Source organism: Natator depressus, chromosome 20 (assembly GCF_965152275.1).
Source record: "Natator depressus isolate rNatDep1 chromosome 20, rNatDep2.hap1, whole genome shotgun sequence".
NCBI lineage: Eukaryota > Metazoa > Chordata > Testudines > Cheloniidae > Natator > Natator depressus.
Genome location: NC_134253.1, coordinates 2,775,414 through 2,781,457, shown reverse-complemented (window position 1 = coordinate 2,781,457; position 6,044 = coordinate 2,775,414).

Genomic DNA, 6,044 nt, shown 5'->3' with positions numbered 1-6,044 from the left:
CAAAACAAGACTCCTTCCAGTGGGATCATTATTAAGGGTCAGTCTACACTTAAACTGCAGCGGCCCAGCTGCTACTACGCTGCTGGGACAGCTTCTCCCGTCAGCGTGGTTAATCCACCCCCCTGGAGATAGTGTTGCCTGCAGCAGAGTTAGGTCAGTTAAATTGCATCAGGCACAGGTGTGGGTTTTTCACAGCCCTGCATGACAGTTGTACTGATGTACGCTTATAGTGTAGGCCTGGCCTAACAATTCAGAGCCAAAGGTGCAGAAGCCCAGAAACAACTTCAGTAAGCACAGGTGCAGGTGTGTAAGCGGCTCACCTACCTCAGACTGCAGGGCTGGGCCATTTGAATCTGCAGGGGATGCAATCTGTAACTGCTGGTGTGACTCTGCTAGAGGAATACAGGAATTGCAGAGTGAAGGCCATAGAAGGGAGAAGATGGATGCAAATCGATCACCTCTGTTGCCTTTTGATCTTAATTTAAGCCCCATTGGTGCTGGCCTTAGCCTTGACACTGTCTGATGGGAGAGGAGCAGTGAGTTGCCAAAGACACTACAGAGAAGTGGGCCAGGCTCACCCTTAAAGGAAAGGAGATTTCCTAGGCTGGTAAGCCTTGATAAAGGAGTCACTTGTGCCCATCAGATGAAAGCTGGACCAGCCTTGTGTGCATCATTCTAGTCTCCGGTGCTTTGTTAATAAGATCATTAATAGAACTGTGCAGGTAGGGCTGATGACAGCTCTGCTACCTGCCAATAGGTACATCAAAGAACGTTACCTGACACTGTCGTCACTTTTGGTTTCGCCTGGTACCTTCTGCAGAACAGGAGCCTCTGGCCTATTCCTGGCACAACATACATCAGGCTTCATGCAACTATACTAAGATGTGACCCTGCTTCTTCACTTCTTGTTGTCGTTCTGTTACCGTCTCTATTTGCTATTGTAGTCACAAGCCGTGTGTCCCTCTGCTCACTGGGGATGTCTGCTTAAGCAACTTCCCTTTTAAAGGGGTCCTAAATATTGTTAGGAGCTGGACAACTGCCAGCTATTACTATATCTAACTAAGGTCCAAATTACCTGCTTCAATAGAGTCGCTGCCTGTTGAGGGCAATTACCTGAACCCCTGCATTGAATATAAACGCGTGGAAAAGAACTGGGCTATCTAGAAATGGAAAATGCATGGGAACATGAGAGAGGCAGCTGATGCAGAGAAGGTGAATGTTCTGTGAGTCCTTGCACGCATCCATTCCACTGCAGATGTGTCCTGCCACAGCACGGTTGCCAGAGACTGTTTTTCCTGCAGTGGTACCCATCAGGGTGATCCAAGCGCCCTCTGCCACATGCCGCTGTGTGCTGATGTAAGAGGGCTATCTCCCCCACCCGCCCCCCCGCAACCCTCTTCAGTTCCTTCTCTCCGCCAGTGATTGTCAGAGCGATTCCAGATTTGTGAGGGAAGCACTTGTCGCTCTGTGTGTGTATCCCATTGTTAGAAGTTAGTTAGTTGTCGTTTAGCCTTATGTAGTTCTTAGTACTAGGGTTTCATTTTAGGACTTTTGACCAGTTTTTCTCTCCGTACTGGAACGATGCCTCCCTGGGATTTAAGCCCTGATGGATTTGTGCTAAGTCTGTGCTGGCCAGCAGCCCACTCCCACCCTCGTTATGTGTGGGAGAATCCCAGTTTAGTGACAAATGTCACGTTTGTAAAGGATTCAAGCCCTGCTCACAGGAAGACAATGGGGAGGCTCAAGTGCTGCTTATGGAGGCTCCATTTTGAGTCATGTCATGGGAAAAGCGCCCCAAATACATCAGCTTCGGTACAGAGTGCCCCACCGGAGACTGCCTGTAGCCACTTGTTCCCGTTCACCGGTGCCAGAGAAAAGAGAGGCCTTCCTCAAGTTTGGTGCGTCGATTGAGTGTGTCTGTACCGAAGCCAAGAAGAGACAGAGATGCTGAGACTCCCGTTGCCTAGGGAGAGAGGATTGCTGCCTGCAGAAGCTGGGCTGGGTCCATCCAGGCTGTCCCCTGGAAGATCGCTGCGGAGCAATCGACCGTGCTGTCCCCAACCGCCCCAGAAGCATATGCAGCTGCAAGGGACCTGCTTAGCCTATTGGTACCAGTATTGCTAGCAAGACGAGAAGGTGGACAGCTGGTACTGATACCTACAGCTCCTACCTCGCTGCGTCTAGACCCTGTAGTGCCATTACCTCCCAAGCTTCCGCAGGACCCGGTGCAATCGAGAAGCAAGCCTCCAACGACATCCCCGGGCTTGGCTATCCCTCACCACTCCTAACTGGTTCTGCCTCTCTGTTGTCAGAAACATTGTTTCTTCTTCAGACTTGGATGTGATACCATCTGTATCCCTTCTAGAATGGGGAACGTCTCCCCCCCCACCCCACCCCCGGCCTCATTCTAAGGGACAATGGTCCAGGCAAGGATGGGTCTCAGGCCCATACCAGTGGCCATTCTGGACACCCTGGGGCCCCTCCAGCTAGGACCTCCACTCACGAAAGCTTATGCTCAAATAAATTTGTTATTTTCTAATGTGCCACAAGTCCTCCTTTTCTTTTTGTGAATACAGACTAACACGGCTGCTACTCTGAAACCTGTCAACTCTCTTGTTCACTATCTACAAGAGCGCACCGAGGGCATCCTGCTCTCGTCCACTTGGGGCGTCCCCCAGAGCCGGAAGATGGATTTAGCCAAATCTGGGCATAACAATCACTCGTGGTGATCAGAGAAGGACCCACTCGGCAGACCCGCTAATGCGTTTTGTTTCCCTGGAAGCTAAGCAGCTCAGAGGTGAATCAAGTTGTTTCTATGAAAGTCTCAAAGGCGAATTGCCTCCAAGCAAAGCTGGGTCAATTGTGCTCCTCCCACCGTGTTTCTGTAAAAGGCAGCAGCAGAGTTGTCTGTTCAAATTAATAAATTTTTCCCTACTATGTGGAGGAGGAAGGCTGAGCAGGCTAAACATACTGCTCTTAGCTCCCTGATATTTATACGAGCCTTGAGACAACCAGGGACCCTTGGCCTGCAGGGTCCCGCATATGATCTCCCCAACCCAGTGAGGATGCATCTGACTAGAGTGAGGGTTGGCATCAGGGAAACAAAGGGGATCCCCCAGGCAGACTTGGAGGGGATCCATCCACCAATCCAGAGACAACAGAACTAACACTGGCATTCGAGCCCCTCTGTCCAAATGGGGACGCTTCGGGGTAGACGCTGACGCTCGTCGTGCTGACCTACATCGGTACGTGCTGCCACGTGACCCAGACTGAGGCAGCTGCATGCTGGGGGGAAAGGGTATGTTTTGAGCTGCAGCACTTGGTCCCCTAACAGCTGGAACCTGCATTACGGTAGAAAGGCTTTTGTGGAGCCTGACGGCCCCAATGAACTCAACTCTGTACTGGTTTTCGCATTGATTTGCCTTGGTTTACTGGGAGTCCCAGCGGGTCGAGCTGTGGCTACACGGAATAACGCTTAAGCGGCTGTTCTGTGGTGTGCAGATACTGGGCTGTGAAGAGAGTGTAACACAAACCAATAGGAGTGGTGTTTGCCTGTACCCTGAGGAGCTTATGGTTGAGGGAGGGAACGAAAGCACCAAAGTGCCAACAGGCAGAGATGATTTTTACTACTTTCCAAAAGTGTGTCCCCGAAGCCCTACCAAGGGGCTGCTTCCTCTTGGGCCAGTTAAACTCAGAGCTATGGGGCCAGTAAAGGGGATGACAGGTATGTATAGGTCATAGACAGGTTATACCTCTCCTGGCTTTCCCCCCTATGTAATGGTAACAGGCAGGGCTCATTTTAGATTCTATTAACTGCTGTTTTCAGTCCATATCAGCTTGAGTGAGAGTCCGTGTGAGTGTGTGTGCACTGTAATTCTTTCCATGAGGGCGTGGATGTAAAACAGTGGTGGTCAGGCTCTGGGCAGATCTACAGTCCTTTTATAAATCCCTTTTATTGGGGGTGTCCCCGCCCTCCCCGCAGCTTGAAAAAACCGCATGCAATACTGTAAACGTGAGGAACAAGACAAAAAGGATACCGCAGTTCGTCTACCTAGGGATACATAAACTGCAACACGGCCAAGGCTCAGTCAGCTAAGTCTAGAATGAGAATAAAAAGTGCAGAATAACTTTTAGCAAGTTGGGGGCTATTACTCATGCTAATCTGACTAGTCAAACTGTCAATTGTTTGGAGTGGGGGGCTCATTGGCCTTGATGGGGATTCTTTCCATTGACTTCAGTGTGTTACGGCTCAGGCCCTTCATGCGTTGTGCTTATCCCCTATAAAAAGACAGCTCACCTTCCAGCCAAGGGTCAGCCCTGTCCCCAGTTTGTGCCTATCCCTTTTGATCTCCGCTCCAAGCGCGCGGTGAGAATGCGGGTGGTGCAGTGAGCGTACCTGGGACTACGGCGTGGAAGAAGCGTCCCTGTTTCAGAAATGCAGGGCGGCTTGAGATGCTGGCCGGTAGTTCTAATTTTAGGTCTGCACTTTAGCAGGGTCTGTGCAATGGGGCCGGGCTAGCTCAGGAGGAAGTTCGCTTACTGGACTGTTGTTAGAGGAGGCGTAGGATTGACCGAGTTACAAAGCAACACTTCAACCAAGGACAAAGAGGCACAATACGCAAGCTCCTGTGACATCAGCATTACCTTCTGGTCCATTTGTCAAAGTGGCTACATTTCAGGGCAAGGCTAAACAATAGGCGGCCAAAGGAAATCAATCTGCAGCCAGAGGAGTTTAATAAATAAATAAATAAAATCTTTTAATTATCAACCTTGTAAAACTCCCGTGAAAATTACCAGTCCGGGCAGAAGATTTATTTGTTCTACCTTACCACAAAGAAGGATCAGGAAAAACTAATCATCCCTCCAGAATAATCATCTCGGGCAAGTAGATTTTTTTTCCAGAGCTGCTCTGGGGTCTGTATTTCATGCCCAAGGGTCAGAGTTAAGGATCCCATGAATGTTTTGTTTTACTGTAAAGCCCTTGATGTTCATCCAAAATTAGGCTTGGGAGAATTGGATTTTTATGGGTAAATGTTGGTTTCGCTGCATGCCTGCAAGCCAGCAAAAGAAATATTTCTGTTGGTGATCGTTGGAATTTACAGAGAGGCAACGTAAGAAAAACGCTACTTGAGAACTTCAGCTGTTGATTTAAAGGAGATCTACTTTGTATATTTCGACATGTGATGTTAACAATTTATGTTTGAACAGTTATAAAGCTTGAACTTTTTGATTCTCAACATCTACTGTACTGTCATTAAACTTAGAATCAATCAAAAAAATTTAAAAATGTTTAAAATCTGTAATTTTGCACAACTGTATCAATTAAAAACTAGAACTGAACAAATGCTTAAATTGATATCTTTACATTATATTAATAAAATGAAATTCTGCCCACCCTGTTTAAAAATGGTGTGGATCGGTGCTGGTAAGAATTACGGTCCCCAATTTGGTAATGAGCTTCTTGTGGGAGCATCTCATAGTTAAAAGACAGGAGTGGGGACACCTGGTTTCTGCTGAAATTGACGTACTCTGCCACCGTTCGCAAAGCGGCTCTCAGCACATCGGTTGCCCCAGCTGTAAAATGGGGGATAATAAACCACCTCCATACGGGGGATGTGAAATAAGGTGATTGGCTGTAAAGCACTTTCAAGGCCTGAGCGGGGAGGTTATTTTAGCTAAGCCTTCCTATCGTATACGTGCATTGGTGTGCAGCCATCTCAGGTTTATCTTGATGATCGGAAGGTCTCACGTTGACCGATCACGTCTTGCTCTTGCTATAGCATGTGGATACGAATTACTGACTTCAGAAACCTCCACCGCCTGCCTTATTCAATGATGTGATTCGTCAGTGTTCTTCAAAGGTTTTGGAACACTTTTCATGCCTAAACTGGATGGGTCAAAGCTGTGTACCCTTCCCTGTTTTTGGAGTCTCTTTAGCCAGGTGTAGATAACTCATCCGTGGGTCTTGCTCATGTGGTGGTGGTAGATTCCTGTGTATGACCTGGGATTACAGAATCTAAGGGATACCTATGTTTTGCTCCCCA